Source organism: Tursiops truncatus, chromosome 9 (assembly GCF_011762595.2).
Source record: "Tursiops truncatus isolate mTurTru1 chromosome 9, mTurTru1.mat.Y, whole genome shotgun sequence".
Taxonomy (NCBI): Eukaryota; Metazoa; Chordata; class Mammalia; order Artiodactyla; family Delphinidae; genus Tursiops; species Tursiops truncatus.
The window spans coordinates 104,265,395-104,283,786 of NC_047042.1; the positions used below are offsets into that span (position 1 = coordinate 104,265,395).

The following is an 18,392-nucleotide window of genomic DNA, read 5'->3' on the forward strand; positions in this document are numbered from 1 at the left end:
TGCAGGGGACACGGGTTCGAGCCCCGGTCCGGGAGGATCCCACATGCCGCAGAGTGGCTGGGCCCGTGAGCCATGGCCGCTGAGCCTGCGCGTCCGGAGCCTGTGCTCCGCAACGGGAGAGGCCACAACAGTGAGAGGCCCGCGTAACGCAAAAAAAAAAAAAAAAAAAAGGAAAACACGCAGACCCAGACCAGGCCAGCTCAGCGCATGGTCCTGCGTTGGCAGCGTGGGGTCACGTGGGAGAAGTCAGCACTGTTTGGAATCCAGCCTCTGGGTCACGTGTGCTAAGCCTAAAGGAGCACGAACGGGAGCAAAGGAATCAGAAAGAGTAAATGAAAGACCTTCACGCGGCCTTTTCTCTTTTTATTACATTTTAGGTATCACCTCCGTGGAAATTTGCTTTTGAGGAGGAAACACTCCCACGTGAACTTGCAGTGGGCAACTCGCTTCCCTTCTCCTAGTGAATTGGGACGTGGTTAGAAACAGATGAAATTGACCAGCAAAAGCCCCGGGCGTGGGCAGCAGAATTGGCTTCGCTGATAAATGGGAATCAATGCCGTTTCTTCCAAATCCTTCCCCCGAAAGCTCTGTTTCTCAAGCTGAGCTGTTTTGAAGACCGCCTAGGATCTTTGCGGGCCCAGCGACCCCTGAAAACTGTTCTCACGCTGCCTCAGTGTGATTTAGAAACGTGCTCCCGTTCTTTGTGTGGTAACCAAGCGGGCTGTGCAGTGATAGAGATTTTAAATTGTTAAAATAGTAGAGAAAAGTTCATATGCTTCCAAATGCAAAGCCTTTAAGAGTAAGTCCCCAGCTTAACACTCATTTTAGGCGGAGACAGTGAGCAGGAAAACCCCAGGACAGAGAAGCAGCATAGAAGGAGAAACAGAATACGCTGCGCTGGTTTGGAGGCTGTGAACCGTGGATCATCTTGTTTTGTTTAAAATCCTTTTTCTAGTTGAAAAATAAAATATGTGGAAGAGCTAAGAAAACCAATAAAAGCTTTAAAGCAGCGGTCCCCAACCTTTTTGGCACCAGGGACCAGTTTCGTGGAAGACGATTTTTCCACGGATGGGGTTAGGGGCATAACATTTATTGTGCGCTTTATTTCTAGTATTATTACATTGTAACATATGATGAAATAATTATACCACTCACCTTCATGCAGGATCTGTGGGAGCCCTGAGCTTGTTTTCACTTGCCACTCACCGATAGGGTTTTGATACGAGTCTGCAAGCAGCTGATTTATTATGGTCTCTGCGCAGTCAAACCTCTCTGCTAACGATGGTCTGCATTTGCCGCTCCCCAGCGCCAGCGTCACCACCTCAGCTCCACCTCAGATCATCACGCACTGGACTCTCGTGAGGAGCGTGCAGCCTAGATGCCCCGCGCACGCAGTTCACAGTAGGGTCCACGCTCCTATGCGAGTCTAGTGCCGCCGCTGATCTGACAGCAGGTGGAGCTCAGGTGGTCATGCGAGCGATGGGGAGCGGCTGTAAATACAGATGCAGCTTCGCTCACTTGCCCGCCGCTCACCTCCTGCTGTGCGGCCCCAGCCCCTGACAAGCCACGGACTGGTACTGGTCTGTGGCCCACGGGTTGGGGACCCCTGCCTTAGAGAACACCACGTGTTTTTACAAAGTACTGCTGGGACGGTTTCCCCGAGAACAAGTTCCTTGCTCCTATGTGGCACTGAGACGGGGCGCATGCACCCCACGTGCTTTTGGAAGAGTGAAGAGAAGGAAAAGGCAACTCCTCGCAGAGCAGTGAGTTAAGAGGACATGAAAACGAGTTAAATCTCTATTTTGTAGAGCTTAACTAATTGGAATCTTCAATTACTATATTTTTATTATAATAACTTTGAGTTTTGGTATTCTAAATCTAGAAGAGTCCAGCCTGTGAGAAAGCATACCGATTGTAAGAGACAGTTTTCTGAATGACCTGCAGGGTGTTTCCTGGGGTCAGGAACCCCTGAGCCTACCCTCCAGGTCGTCTCCGTGGAGGGCTGTGCCTGTGAGAGACGCTCTCAAAGGCCCTCGTGCACTAAATCACGTGCCCATCAGATCTCTTTGTGACCGGCACTCGACTTAATTTATAGATTTATGGAAAAGGAAAATCACAATTTTATGAAGACTCACAACTGAAACCCTGGTGGAAAGTGTTAATAATGGACACATTCTGTTCCAGAAATGTTCTAATTAGTAAACTTTAAAAAATAAGTAATTTTGTCCTTACCACCTCCTCTTCCTAAATAAGGGAAAGGCTCGTTCTTTTATACTGCTGAGAGCTTGTTTCATGCTGGGTACTTCAGTGCGATATAATTTTGGGTGTGTGCATAGGAGAGGGTGACAAAGGTCTTCTGCAGAAATGCTGAGAGAGAAGCCACGTGATAATAGTAACGACAACAATAACTTCACTTCGTACTTTCGGGCTTTCATTTTCAAGAAGCTCAAAGAATTTTAAATGAGCAATTTGATGAACCTTATTATCTTAGTTAACATCTTAAAAATTAAGGTTATATGAACATAGGCAAAATATAAAGGTGAATACTTATAAGCAATGGAAAATAATTAAGAGACTTATACCGTATTTCCAGAAATGTACAGCTATTTATATTTAAACTGAAGACAAAAGAGGTTTGCCTGGCATTATGAGTGAAACCAGGATTCCGCCTCTAATTGTGGAAGAGAGAGTTAAGAGTTGCAGTATTATTTCAGGCTCCCGCTCATTTGTTGGTGGGTTTGGCCATTTATTTGTTCATTCAACTAACTTCATCAAAAGCATATCGTATGAGCTGGGGATGTCGTATGTTCTGAGGATCCAGCAGGCAGCTGGTCGGAAACACTGTCCTCATGGGGCTGATGCTTTGGCTGGAGAACAGACCACATACCAGTAGCTAAACAGAAAGATAACTTCCGACAACAGTAAGTGTAAGAGGGTGTAAAACAACAATGTAAAGGCGACTGGGGTGGAGGGTGGTTGAGGAGTCCAGGAAGGGAGGTCCCTCCTGAGAGATGGGAAGGGCCGGAGGCGCAGAGGACGGTGGGTGTGTTCCAGGAGACAGAAGGTCCTGGGGGGGAATGGGTCCAGCAGTTGTGAATCAGAGAGGAGGCCAGGGTGGCCTGGGCCAAGGGAGCTTGAAAGTCGGGGCGGCTTTCATACAGGGAGGGGTGTGAGGCTTATTTCAAGAGCAACGAGAAGCCCGCAGGGAGCTTCACGCAGAAGAGGCACGTGACGATAAAGATGCTTTGAAAAGGTCACGCCAGCTCCGGGCAGGGACTGAAGACGCCAGCTGGACGTTCCCGCAAGGGAGCTCAGGGGCTGGGACTTGGGGGACAACAGTGCAGGCAGAACTGCCAGGATTTACTAACGGAGCAAATTAGAGGATTTGAGTTGGTTTAATACAGATCCTGTGCATTTCGTTATCCAGCCTGATTCCTTATCCTCCTAAACGTCTGCAAACTTAGCAATTGTCTAAACCCCCGACCCCTCACACAAGCACAATGAGGAAAGGCTTCACCTCAGAAACAAGGTCGCAGCTTAAATTCACCAGAAGTCAAAAATCTGGGTAGGAATCTGAAAATTCCATCAACAACCCTGATATTTCTAACAATCTTCATGCTTTGTTACCTGGATGAAATGTTCAGATATTTGATGAGACTAGTTTTTATCTTAGCTGTTCTACAAAATCTCACTGAAGATCAATTTGCCCAAAGTACCACAGAAAACTACCAGCCAATAGCTTAACCCAAACTTAACGTGTAAAATCAAGCGAACAACTGAAGCAATGTGGAATATTTAGATCTACTTAGACAAATAAGGCAACTATTGAAATACAGAGGTGTGCGAGCACGTGTGCATCTCCAAACACAAACACAGCCACGTCAGAAGCACGAAGTAACCAGTCACAGTCCCGGGAGCAAACTCCCCCCGGTGGGTGGGAAATACTGATCAGCTCTTTCAGATCACCTGGGTTCCACGTATTCAATTCCCACAGCAATCATGGACTGGTTCCCAGATGACACAAAAACAGCCTCTGAGAGAGTCGCACATTGGAGTAACACAGGCCCAGCGCGTTCAGACATATTCAGATGAAACCAAGATGATCCTAGGTTTGAGAAAACGAGGACTTTTAAGGCACGACAAGAGCGCACACCTGTACAGTGTCATCTGCTGCTCGCTCCCCTTGGGTGCCGCGTGGGAGGGAGCCCAGCGCTCCCAGAGAACCACCCGGAGCTCGCGCCCAGCTGCTCTCTCCAGCCTGCGTGGGGCTCCAGCAGGACCGTGAGCCCAGAGCACGCGTGGGATCCGCCCCAGGCCCTAAAAGCGACGTCCCTGCCAGACCAGCCTTCCAGAGCTTCTGGAGATCTGAACACTGCTTTTCTCCTGTTCACAGGACACCGGGCTCTAACTGGGTGACGCTATAAACTGGGTATTATAGTCCCTGCCATCAACTCAGTGGGAAAAACCAGGACAAAGAAATAAAGGTAAGATGCGTTTCCAGGCGCTGACAGTGCGCCCGTTGTTTTACCCCTTATGGCCTCTCCAGCATCTGGTGCAGAGCCTGGCACGGCCTAGGTGCTCAAGAAACGCTTCCCGGATGGATGAAGGGTGCGCCACCCACTGAAGCCTGCCTGGAGAAGAGGCTCAGCTCCCGCAGCCTCTGACTCAGCCCCGGAGCCAAGGCCAAGGCTGCACGGCGGACACGTGGGCGTAAGTGACCACCAGGGTCACCTTGAAAGACATGGAACCACGGAGGCCCTGCCAATGAAACCCTTTTGGAAAAACGGGTCTCAGGGCTTCGTTTTACAGTTTTCCTCAACAATATTTACTGTTTACAATCTTAAATCGAATGAGCACTCAGCAGGGGGAAAGGCAGACTTCTACGCTATTAAACAAATTTTAACCTCTTGCAGAATACTCTCATAGATTGTCTTTTTTCTGCCTCGCTGTTTTCTCTGGCTACCTTACCAACCCTCTCACCTTCGCCAGGATGTTTGGGGATATTGCATAATCTATTCCTGGGATGCACGAGCAGCTCTGGAGCCTATAAAATATTCATTCGCTTTCAAAAATATTTGCACCCTGCTGTCAAACGTGGACACATTCACGTGGAGTATCGGAAAATGGCTATTTTAACGGCAAATGCTTTCCTCAGACCTCTCTTGCCACTAAAACATTTTCTTCAAAATTATTTTCATAAGATGAACCATTTCAACATTAGCGGCTAATCCCATTTCATTTAAAACTCTGCTGATAAAATTCTTTGCTTGTCATTCAAACAGTAAGTAATAATTATAGATTCGAGGCTCCCATCTCTGGATTCATTAATGGTAAATTGCATGGAAATCTGAAGCATAAGGCAGCTTTGATACATCTCAAAATGCAATTTCCATAGCCTCCCTTGGCCATGTACAGTTAATTATACAGTTAATATGGGAAACATGTTAATGAAAGAAACATTATTCATCCAGACCACCTGCCTTTACCAAATATCTTTTGTGTGCGTCTCCTTTTTGTACTTTTGGTCTAAAACAGTAAAAAAAAAAAAAAAAACCCTCACAACTGATAATGTGGCGATTTTAAGCATCAGTCTGCCAGGCTGCAGCTACTTCCATTAACACAAGTCGAAAGAAAAATTCGTTCAAGTTTGTGACATTTCTACTAATTTCTGCCTTCTAGCAGTTTAAGATGTCTATCCATGGCGTTTTAAACGGCTGAAATAGCTGTTTATCCAACAAAAAATTACTATTAAGTTGTCTTATTCCTACCAACGATGTACTCGTCTTCATAGATACACAGAAAACGCTGGAAAACTGAGAAGAAACTGCAAGAAAGAGGAAGAGATAAACCCCAATCATTCTGACTAGATTAAACTCTCCTAAATCATTTCTCATCCATTGTGAACCTCTGTGTTTAACAATAATTAAATCCTCTCTTCTTTGGATAATCAAAGTTCGTCCATAGATGGTTTAGTGCAGAAGCCAATGTTAACCTTTACAAAGAAAAGTTAATGTTTCTGAGACTTTGATGTGGAAGAGAAATCAGAACAGTTTAACTAGAAAAGTAAACTCTCTGGCTAAAGCTACGTTTCTGTTTCCTTTTTATAAATTACTCAGACAGTATGTAAAAATGAATTTGCAAATATTAGTTTTACAACACATTTTTATTAATATAGATTAATACAAAGTCTTTATTCAATGAGGAAATAAGAATTTGATTCCAACCTCCATCATGTCTTTTTGACATATGAAAAATCCTTTCAGCCATGAGTTATTCAGAAATCCCATTAATGTTCAAAATGCAGCTGGAAACCAACCTTAGATTCCAGAGTTGACAGGAAATAAGAGGAAAAAAGAATCACGATAAGGCAGTTTTAAGATCACCAACCCTCAAAGATCTTCTAATACAGAAACAAACTGTAGGAGACAAAAGAACCTCCAAATCGACCTCCCTGCTACCTCTAGCATGTGGGGGAGGAGTGGTACCTGATGGGTAACCACCCCAGACAAGAAGCTGAGTGATGAAGAAATCATTTACATTTTCACTGTCGTTCAGTGAAACACTGGGCAGTGTTTCCTTAAGATCTTCTTGAAAAGCAGTTTTGAATAATGTTTCTGTATGTGTGTACCAGCAGATCCATGTGTTTAAAGGGCCATCCACCCATGCCTCCCCAACCAGATGGTCACCTACAAAATTCTAGCGGCCAATTCCAAGTCACAATTATAAGAGCAGATCCTCTCTAAGACCCAACACCTTCACTATCACCCAACTGACACGAAAAAGCCCAGAGGAGACAATTTTCACTCGAAAGATGACGACAGCGGTTTAACAGGGAAACCTTTCAGGAAGAGGAAGGGGGGGGGGGTGGTTGCCTAGCAACACACAGACAGCATCTCGCGCACCACAAAGCAGTAGGTCTTTTCTTAGCAGCAGCCTTTTCTGTTCTGTACCGATGATGTACTCATTATGATTTTCTGATGAAGTTTTGAGGAAGAACAAAGAATTCCAGCGAGTGCGGTAAAGGTTACCTAGGACAGCAACACAGGCACGGATTTTCTCTTCCATATCCATACGGGAAATTCTGGATTCTACAGCACGTTATTGGAAAATATCTGCAGACGTTTTAAAAGTGCCCTTTGGAAGTAGAATGTTTGGTTTTTAATTTCCTAAGACTAACAGGCTACATGCTCGTGAGCAATAAGACGAGAATGGGGGAATAGAAATGGCACCAAACAGGAAAAGCTCATACAAGACACACAAATTTATCTTCTCTCCACCAAGCAAAACCGTTAAAAGGGAACGAAGCCTAGATGTCCATCTCCTCTCTTTTCCCAGCCCTTCCAACCAGCAGTGAAACAGCTAAAATACAGTGAAGAAGAAGGGAAAATGAAGATTCAACGGTCAGCCACAACAGCCAAGAGCTGGCTGACAAGCCTTCTTTGCGCAATTGCTTCGAAATGGGGAGCTCAAAGTAGAAGAGAGAAGAGTTGATCTATCAAAACTTATTTTCACTTTTTAGGGTGAAAAGTTAGGAGATAAGACTATCAAATGTATTTTTCATCTCTCCCCAGTTCAGCTGCCAATCATACTGCGTGCTGCCCAGGTTACACGCCCGCGAGTTCTCCAGCTTTGATGGGTGAAGCGGGAGGATTAGCACCTGTCACCCATCCTGCCCTTCCGTTCCAGCTACAGAACTGGTACCCACCCCTCCTGACAGCTGCCTTGAGCATCACTGCGGAACACGCACCCCTGGAATCTCTCCATGGCTACCAGCCCCTAGCATTCGGCTCCACTCACCTGCCCACCTGCCCGCTGACCAAGGCGCCTGTCAGTGCACACCCACAGACAGCTTATGCTGCACACACGGGTGCACAGGCACCTCCAGAAGCAAGGTGACCCCTTTGCCCACGTACAAAAGGGAAGCGTGGGAACCAGCCTGAACGAGGTGGCTGACCACTCTCTTTGATCACAGGGACCCACCTTGAGGTGTCTTTCTTTATTATGCAGAGCATGAAGTTGGGTCTTAGATATGACTGTCAAGGGGACATGAAATTAACTGGTAGCAGCATCTGCACTGTGTTTAACCTGCGATGAGTCTCACGTTCCCGGAGACAAGAAGAACCGGGTAGACTGAAGGGCCTCCTCTATAAGATGTCTAGAGACGCTGTGTAAATGGCATGGTCTGCCTTTCACAAAATTAAGGGAAATCCCCAGGAATCTACGTGAAGAGGGAGGCACGTGACCTGAAGTCACTCAAGCCTTTGAGGGAGGGGGAGGGGCAGGGCCAAACGATTTCCTGTTCCTCAGCCCCGGGGGGTCTGCGCTTCCCCTGTCCACGTGGGGCCTTAGGGAAGTCTGGCATGCAGGAGTCAGGGGGCTGGATGTGAGACCACACACGATCCAGGACCCTCAGAAGACCACGCCGTCAGTGAAAACATTTGTTCAGGCCGCAAGAAAGCTTACCTGTCTCCACGTGGATTCAAGATGGGAAGACTTTTGGACCCTGGGCCTCCCCTGGGATCGAGGGTCAAATTTACAATAGATACATCATCTGGGAATCTCTGAGTGGGGAACTGATGTAAAGATGGTCCTGGTTTCATGTCAGCCTGGGGTGGCTAGAATATCAATCTCAAAACCTCTCTTTTGAGGTTAACACAAAATTCCGAGAGATAGAGCCCCACTCACGAGGAGCTTATAATCCGCCACTACAGAGCCCACCAGACGGCAAACATACCCACGAGCAGCTTTCGAGCCACAGGAACTAAGAAAACAGAAGTATTAGATGGAAACAGCCAAATGGACATTTCTAGGAACTGAAGATGTTAAAGGAGGATTGACAAGATAAGACAAGAACGACATAGCAGACATTTAAAAAAGAGGAACAGAACAGCTGCAAATGAAAAATGTCCTCCTGGAGATTACAGACACAGTGGATGGATTACACAGTAGACTAGACCCCGCCGAAGAGAAGCAGGCGTACTGGATGACAGGTCTGTCTGAGGAAATTCGCTGCAACGCAGGACAGAGGGATGAAGAGAGAAAATACGGAAGGCAGAGTAAGAACGCCCAGCATTCTCTACTGGAGGAGAGAACGGAGGGAATGGAAGACAGTCAAATTTAAACTGTAAATGGTCTGTCATTTTCTAGAATTGATGGAAGATAGCAATTCTCTGATTCGGGAATCATAGTAACTCCTGAGCCAAAAACAAAACGAACTGAAAATCAACCCCTCCCCGCCCGCAAAAACCCACACAGAGTAAAATAGGTCCACACCAAGGCAAGGCACAAAGAAGTTCCAGAACAGCGGAGGTGTAGAAGTCAGGAAGCAGTAAGAGGACCCACGGAGGAGCAGCCCCTGGACCAGCAACGAACAGCCTTTTCAACAGCTACGGCGTCAAAGGCAAGAAAACAGGATTTTTAAAGTCACGAGAGAAAATTAACTAGAATTTGATCCTTGTCTAATCTATCATGCAAGTGTGAGGACGAATTAAAGACATTTTCAGACAAAGACAGGGAGACTTTCCTATTAAAAGACTGAAAGAAGGATATAGTTTTGGAAAAGAGGAGATTTTAATCAAAACAAAGAACTGAGAAGTAAGGCGTGACGGTGATGAAAAAAGTAACAGTCAATCTGAACAAGTGCTGACTATGCAAATCAGTAAGAAAAATGGTTAATTTAAGGGTATAAATGTTAAGGTGAAACTAAAATACCGGGCAATGACAATACGTGTGTCAGAGGGAGATGCTGGGTTCAGAGTCAGAGATTCTGAGTTTACTTGGGAGCAGGGCAGAGCTATGCTCGGCAAAATGATCAGGACAGTTATTAAATTATAACTGCTGAGCCGGTAGAGGGGAAAGAGGGGGTGAGGCCAGCGCCGTCACCCCAGCAGTGGTTAGGAAACGAGGCCACAGGCACACCGTGATACCGGCACCTCACCTCCAGCATCTCTAGTTCTGAGGACGTCTGGACAGCACTGAAGATCCTGAGCGACTCTCTTTCCCCAACAACCGTACGATCACGTGGGCTTTGTAATCCGTCATGCTCTATGGTGGGGAAGCCCGAGGGGACGGTTTTGAGCCGCCCCAGGTGGCACCCTGGGGAGCAGCCTGTGCATCTGGGACCACCTTTCATCAGTGTCTCTGGGTCCCTCCCCTCTGACTCCGGAAGAGAAGACATCAGAGGACAGTGGTCGCGACCCACTCAGTTCCTGCTTGTCTGTCACCAGTGCCCTCACCCTCTGGCAGACGCACTCAAGTAAGTGAACAAACGAATAACCAGGTGTCACTTTTCTCATTCAAGAAGCCGCAGCGGCCACACGCGGATGGAACACAGCCCCTCACGCTGGCGCTCCAGCCACCCAGCGTCTGGCCCAGGGTCACAGCCGCTCGAGGCTGCGTGCATGTCCCGTTTCTCCCACGGACTCTCACCCTGTGAGCGGAAGCAGGGTTCCTGGAGGCGCCGTGACCTTTCCTGCTGTCTCCTGCCCGCCCCAGGACAGCTGCTCCTCCCCGACCAGGCGCCCCAGGACGGAGACGTCTCCCAGCAAAGGAACGTGATTGGCACTTCGCTGAGTCTAGTGTGTTCTAGCCGTGCCCCCCTCCTCGTTTCAAGTAGATTGAAAACTTCTCAGGGGTAACACACTGCCATCGACTTCACTCAGGCACTCAGGAAACTCCTACTGAAAACCCCCTACGTCCAAGAGCTGCGCCAGAACCAAGTGTAGAAAGGTGAGCAGAAGTGGTCCATGGGTGAATTACTGGGGAAACGCCTGTGCTTCAGTGCAATTCCAAAAGCTACGTATTGTATACTATCCATTCTACGCACGAGTCTGTGCAGGAACGACCAGATCATCTGCCCTGGGTCTGCCCTGGTAGCTGCTCTCACGCAGTTCCCAGGAGCCCGATGGGCTGGAAGAACGCAGCCTCCTTCCTGGGCGTCCCATCGGGTTTACCTGAGGGGTCCCCGTGGGCCACCGCGCACTCCGGAAGCGTTCCTTGTCCATACATATGAACGGACACTTTCCAAGTGCTATTCGGACACCAGTTTCAATTGTTTCCCCTCAGAAACATTAACTCACAGACTTGCTACCAAGTCTAGTGTTTGGTTATTCCATCTAATTCAACAAATACCAACCGGATGCTTGATCCCACTCTATCTGACCCTATCTTCTCACCAGCAGAAGGTCTAACAGGCAAGGAAACCATTCTAGCATCATTCTAGCACTTTAAACGATAAATCAGATTTTTAAAAATAACACGGCAAGTTACATCCCTCACCAAAAATATAATAAGTAGTTCCGCACCCCCCAAGACTGGGCAGTGGAAACGGTACTCGCTGCCTTGTGTCAACACCAAACTGTCAAGAGTCACTGACGTGGCAGATGCCAGAGGAGCCCTGGCGCCGAGGGGCCGGCCAAGTGTGGGCAGCAGACACGATCACAGCCCCGCAACACAGGCCGCACCCCAGCGGCCAGGGCCCTCAGGAGGGGCTGCAGGTCAGCTCTCCGAGTCCACGGCTGACTCTCACGTGTGGACTAATAAACGGGCACAGAAGACGGACAAGAGTGAACTAGTTTCATTCCGACACCAAGTTAGTAAACTCGCGCTGGCATCCGTGGTTGGTGCCGTGGAACACGGAGAATCCTACCCGCGGGGTGGGCGTCCCCGTGGGACACTTCAAAAACCATTCTTGGAAGGAACAATAAATGGCTCCCCAAATTATGACAAGTCACACACGGCTAGAGAAATGTAAACTAAACTACCTTGAAATAGCGTTTCCACTCACCAGTGGAAGATCAAAGCTGGCCAGTACCCGGGCCTCAGGAGGGTCTGGGGGTACAGGGCCATTTTCTGCACAGCTGGTGGGAGCATCGATTAGTCAAACGTTCTGGCGGGAAGCTTGGCAGTGCCTCTCAAGACCTAGGTTCTTCCAGAAATTCAGCCCACAGTTATTTTTACACTTGCTGTGATGCTGCGGTGGCCAAGTTTGAAAATTGCCTACATGACCTTTACTACCATACGATAAATAAGTGACTGCACGTTGAACAACAGAATAATATAGACCGTTAAGATAAGCAGAGTCACACACACTCACGTGGAGCTGTCTCCTAGACACAGCGTCGCGTGAGGGACAGTGTGTGGTTCCCGGTGACAGTGTTGCCTGTCGGGGAGGGCTGGGATCCCAGAAGTCGTCACATGGACGGAGGACAAGCTCTCCACGGCCTACCTTCCCACCAGCTGTGCAGGTCATTATTAAAATGTTTCCATGAACACAAACACAAAACACAGTCCTGGAACCTGGGTGGCTGGGACTCAAACGACAGGAAAATGCTGAGAGAATGGTCAACGTAGGTCACTGTAAACTTGGTTTACGAAGATGCAGGATGCAGAGCTAGTTGCTGCTCTCGATTTGGGGATTGCTGGATGACCACCCTCCCGTGACGATGAAGATGGGCGGCCACCCGAGAACTCCAAGGAGGCAGAGGAAGGGTCCCGAGGACTGATTAAACGCCTGCTGTGTGCCAGGCACACGCTGGGCACCACACACACACACACACACGCGCGCAACTGTCCTGTTTGAGCAGCTGGGTCCTCCTGGAAGCTGGGGGGCCGTCAGCAGAGTCTGAAGTGGGTGCCGAGCGGTTCTGGCCCCCAAGCTCACCTCGAGGGCAGGTGTTTCCGGGTTGCAGACGTAGTGCCCGGGGTGAGGAAATGCACGACACAGGGGGCTCTAGAAAAGCCCCAAGCCACTCCGACGCGGGAACTCTGGGTTAGGGCCTGCCCGAGGCCTGCCGAGGCCGCCACCGGGGGTCAGATCAATTCTACGGGAGTGGGACTCGGGTTCACCGCACGACCCCGGCAGCAGCCCACCCGAGCGGACGCACCTTCCTCTGGCCTTGACTCCATCACCTCCTGCCCCGTCTCCCTGCTCTGCACAGTCAATGCAGCCCTGGACCTCTGACCACATGCCCTGCGTGGCTGGCCTGTAAGGCTTCCCGTGGCCATCCCCAAAGTTCTGGGAGGGCTGGCGGCCGAGAGCATAGCGTTTGATGCATTTGAGCCATTTTACTCCCAGGACGGCTTCTGTCTCAGCCTCAGGCAGGGTTCACGTGGCAGGAAACAGCTTCCATGTGAGTTTGCGCTCCTCCAAGCACAGACCACGGAGAGCAGCACCGCGGGCGGGAGCCACGGCCTCAGAGCTCCGGGTGCCTGGACGTGGGTCCTACGGCGGCAGGCAGACCCCGGCTCAGCTGGACCTGACACCCTCGAGCAGGCACGTGGCCAGACGAAGCCCGGCCACTGCGTCAACTTCTCGGTGGCCCCGTCACCCTCACCATGAGGACAGCGGCCAGCTGAGTCTCAGACGCACATTCGGGTCACAGAGAGCAGGACCAGGGTGCACGGCAAGGACCCTGGGCGACACTCTTAGGAACATAGGTGCTGATTTAAAGACGAAGAAAATGGGGTCGCCCCCGGGGTCGCCCCCCCCCCCGAAACAGATCCTCGGCCTCTGGGAAGACACGTTGCTTCCTGGTTAAGCATTTAACTCACTATACCCATGGGTATAAAAGTACCAGCTAAGGAGGCTGACGCCAGATAAAACGAGAGCGTCCACTCAGCGCAAATGTCCACCGATCAAGGAGCGCAGGAGGCGGACACCGTGGAGAGGCCACGAGCCCTGCGGGTTGGGCTGTGAGGTCGGAGGTAGCCTGTCTCCTTTGTGGACACGGCATCCTTCACCCCTCGCAGGGCCAGGGCAGCTGTCTGTCACCCAACCCTTCTGCTTCCGTAAGTTTCCTCCCTTCTGTGACGATGGGGCGGCTTGGTCACGTTTTGCAATGTGGTAACTTCCCATTTTTCAGGTGTTTACATCACTGCTCTTGGTTTTCTTGTCTTCATCTGTGAAATGGGCTGAAACCAGTTCCTACCTCATGGTTTCTTAGGACAGTGCTGTTACGTAAACGCTCCGTGACGCTCATTCCTGTTGTATCGTACTTGGGGCGCAAAGATCCAGTCCATACCCTCGCCTTCAACTTGGATGAAGGCGTGGCCCCTCCGTCTACACAGCTGCGTGCCGCGCACTGCCCCTGTGACCAGCGGCTGGCTTCCGAGGAACCAGGAACCAGGACGGACACCTGCTCTTGCCACCACCCACAAAGCTGCCATGCTGCCACGCCAGCCTCTGGAAACAAATGTGCTCTGGAAACAGGTCTTTTCGAAGGACAGGTTCAAACGTGATCCTTTACCTTTCAAAAGGACGGACGGCAGTTCTCATGAAGCTGAGTCCCACCACTCAGCTTATGCAAAACACAACGGTGTTGACAATAATTCCATGGAGTCCCTGGAACGAGGCCACCTGTTTCCAGAGCTCTGCTCTGAGCCTGGTCAGGCCTGGCCACGTTGCCTTGGAAAACGTGTCTTCAGAAGCCGACCAGGTTCACAGCTGAGGGTGTTTCCCTTCCCGTCTCCCTCCTCTCCCGGTGCCGTCGTTCCTTCTGCAAACGTCCGGGGGCTCCTACCTCGCCCCAGGCCTGGGCGCCGCATGGCTCGGGGAGCCTGTCAGGCACAGCCTCCCGGGCACCCCCTTCCTGGGCTTGCAAATGCCCCCAAAGCACCGTCACCGTGTGCCCGGGGCTGCAGTTTCCAGGGCATGTGACATTTTCCCTGTGGAGGCCCTTTTCCCCTTAGTTTCATCAAAGGAGAACTGGTTCCATTTTTTGGCCACGATCCTTTCAGCCTTCATCATTACAACTGTAGGTTCCACAGGTGCAGCATCTCACACTCTGTCTCGTTTAACCCTCACAGGGACCTCGAAGGAGGCGCTATTACTAAGCCCGTCCTGGGGATGAGAAAACGGAGGTCGAAGGATTTGTCGGGGACGTGGGACCAGGAAACAGCTGAGCTTCCAGCTTCACCCCAGTTTCTGGGTCGCAGCGTCCGTGCCGTCAGCGGCATGCTCCCATCTCCAGACTGACCCCTTGGGCCCCGGCAGCTCGGAGGCCGTGCTGGTCTCGGTAGGAGGACGTGGCTCCTGGGAGGAGGGGCTCTCGACGGCCGGCCCTGCCCCTTCCCATGTGTCCACCGGGCAGCTGCCAGGACCTCCCCTCCCCACTTCCCGGCACCGGCCGACACTCGTGTCCCTGAGACCTCAGTGCCTCTAGGCCTCAGTCAACACCTGCTTCCCTGGCCCCTTCCTCTGTGTCTCGTCCACCTGCTGGGACCCCTGGCTCAGCGGTAATTAGGTCCCTCCCTGCAGTTCAGCTACGCTCGGCCTCCTCCGCCGTGAAGACCGCCCGGAGCAGCTGGGCTGGCGGCAGTGGCTTTGTCATCTGCACAGCGGCCTGCGACCTCCCGCCAGCCGGAGACCTTCGTTCTTCCACAGAAAGCCCTGCCTCCTTTCCAGGGGAGGGCGAATTCTGCTCACCCCTAGGAGAAGCGTCTGTTCCGAGAGTCCTGAACCACGGCTCCCAGCGCGAAGCCACAGCGCGTACACCAACATCACACTGCAGTGGGCGGAGCGACGGCGAGCGGGGGAAGGCGCTCGGGGCTCAGGGCGCCTCCCAGGCCAGCCCCCGACAGCCCTCCAGCGACAGGTCAGGATCTGGCTTCTCGGCTTCCTACGCCGCTCGTTCCTCCCAAGGCACCTCCAACCTCTGCCGAGGAGAACGTTCCAGTTCTGCACACTGGCCTCTGAGCTACTCCTCGCTTCCACCCAGTTGTCCAAACGTGAGTAGCTTGGCGGTTGGTCCCACCACGTCTTTAATTTGAAATGTCACATCTGTGTCACGTTCACGAGAGCAGCTAAGCGTCAGGGACGGCGGGTTCCTGGGACTTGCCTGGACTTCGCATAACCTACCTCGGGGCCTCTGAGACCTCAGCGCGTGCCTCAGGGAGACGGCCGTGGCGGCCGTCTGACGACCGGGACGGTCCTGACGGAGGGCCGGTGGCTGAGCACCACACGCCGGTCTCTCTGTGGCCTTCATGAGCCGGGAGGTCGGGGCTCCCGTGTGTCCTGAGGTCCGGCACAGGCGGCTTCGCTGTAGCCCTCGCAGATGGGAAGCCAGCATCCACGTGCCAGTGACAAGACAGGCCCTGTGAACGTGGCTCTGGTCTGGTTGAATGTGTCCCATGGCCTTTCCCGTGAGAAAGGGCAGCCGTTTCGGAGCCTAAAAGACGAGCCATTTTACTTGCTTTCGTGGATGAGAAGGTGTAAAAATGCCAAGTGGGGCTCCCTTCTGCCACGTCTGCACACCTCGGGGTCCCGTACGGGGGGCCGAAGACCACGGTGGGGCCGAGAAAACCCCTCTGTAAGTGGGTGAGAGGGCAGAAAACAGGACTGGGGCGTGAGGGCCGGACGCTGGGGCGTGCACGGTGGGGTCCCCGTGGCTGAGCTGGACCCCCTCCCCGGTGCCCGGCACCTGCTCCCCACTCAGGGTCGGGAGGAGTAGCCGGTGACCCCAATTCAGATGAAGCGTCGGTCGGTTAACAAGAAGCAGCCTTGAGTCCGGGCGGCGGCCAAACGCCCTCAGGTTTCTGGGTTGGTCGGCGGTGGACGGGGGTTTGGAAACTGTCGCCGCCATCGCCCGGGGGACGCCTCGCGTTAGGCTCGGCCGCGGGGTGGCCTGCGGACGGCGGGTCAGCTCTGTAGCGCGGGGACTTCAGCTGAGAGGTCACCACCAGGCTCCCTGTCACATCTGCCATCCCACACGGGTACCACAAAACACGGTTTACGACGAAAACGACAATGTGTTCGCGTCCCGTTTGGAGGCGAGATACCGTCGAGCTGTCGCTCAGTCGTCTTGACATAGGAAGACACCAGAATGTGATGAAGGCCCTCGAGACGCATCTCGCCGCCCCCAACCTGTCAGACAAACGCTCCTGGCTGTGTGCTGGCCCCAGCACCGGATCTCATCAGAAATCTGAATGATTGGTGGAGTTTCCCTTTCTAAAAGCGACGCACGTTGAAACGTTCTCTAAAAAGGCAGCTCTAAACTAATATAACTGTTATTTGTCCGGAGAAGAGGTTCCAAGTTCCTGGCTGTGGGCGCACAGTAGGACGGCAGCACACGTCTGCGACCTGAGCGATGCGCCGTCTCCTCCGGAAACCGCGAACCCTGGGACTCAGGCCCCAGCCGCACGTGACCACAGTGGAGCCTTGGGGGCGCCGCGTGCTCCCAGCCCGGGCCCTCCGTCCACGTCCGCGTGGGGAGGAGGCAGAGGGAGGCGTCAGCTCAGCCGCACTGATCGGCCGCGCTGAACCTTTCGACTCCGGCTCCCCTCGTCTGTTATCTCTGCTCTGAGGTGCCCCTCAGTCCCCACGTCTGGCACCTGTGCCTCCCGCCCCCGGATCGGACATCCCGGGAGTGGGCGTCTCCACCCCCCAACGTCCTGGGGGCGTCCCCAGACCCACCTCCAGGCTCCACACTGAGGCTCTTCAGTGCAAACGTGGTTTCCCAGCTGCTCTGGGGTGACTGTCTGTGTCCTCCCACATTCTCGTGTGGAATCCTAACCCCCAAGGTGATGGTGTCACGAGGTAGGGCCCTCATGACGGGGTCAGTGCCCTAATGAGACCCCACAGAGCTCGCTGCCCCTCCCACACGTGAGGACATGGCGAGAAGCTGCCGTCTGTGAGCCAGGACTCGGGCTCCCACCAGACCCCAGACCCGCTGGGCCTCCATCTTAGCCTTCCAGCCTCCAGACAGAGAGTTCATTAAGTGTCTGTTCAAGCCACCAGAAGGGACCAAGACACTGGCCTTCCCAGTCCCTTCCCCTTCCTGGGAAGTTAGCTGTGCAGTGGAAACTCTCCCCTGATCCACGAGAGCCCGGATGCTCCGGGGGTTAGTGACTCAGGCTCTGCCCTTCGTCACCCGAAGCCCCATCCCCAGCAGGAGAGACTACGGCCAGTGTGACGGTAACTGAACGGGGAGAGAGAGGCCTGTGGCCTGGAGACCTGGGAGGGCGGTGTCCACGCAGCCATCAGCACTCGTCCACACAGCAAGAAGCGCTGAGTTGTGAACAAACCCTCTTAATAAAACTTGGGCAGTAATCACGCACCACGTGCTCCAGGATGGGCAGGGGGCGGGTTCATCCCGGGGAGGGGGCTCCCTGCCAGGAGGCTTCTGCACCGGACAGGGCCTCTGAAGGGCGCACGAAGCAGCTGACCCCGCCCACGTCACGTTTAACGAGAAGCAGCCTGTGAGCGACATGCGTTCACCCAAAGGCTGCTCAGTGAGCTGGGGGCTGGAGGGAGGAGACGACTGCGTCTGGAGTCGGGTGCACACGGTCGGCGCTCACCCGTGTGCATTTCCGGGGGGGGGGGGGGCAAGGGTTCTGTGCAGAGCCGGGACAACGCTCCCTCGGGGGGCCCTGGGCAGAGGGGCTGGACATGGGGT

The 18,392-nt window shown here is 52.4% G+C and overlaps 1 protein-coding gene across 4 annotated transcripts in view; it reads right to left on the bottom strand.

Annotated features, from left to right (window-relative positions):
• Positions 1 to 18,392, bottom strand: part of PTPRN2 (protein tyrosine phosphatase receptor type N2) — a 689,600-nt gene that overhangs the window by 70,076 nt on the left and 601,132 nt on the right. The gene's annotated exons all lie outside the window — the stretch shown is intronic.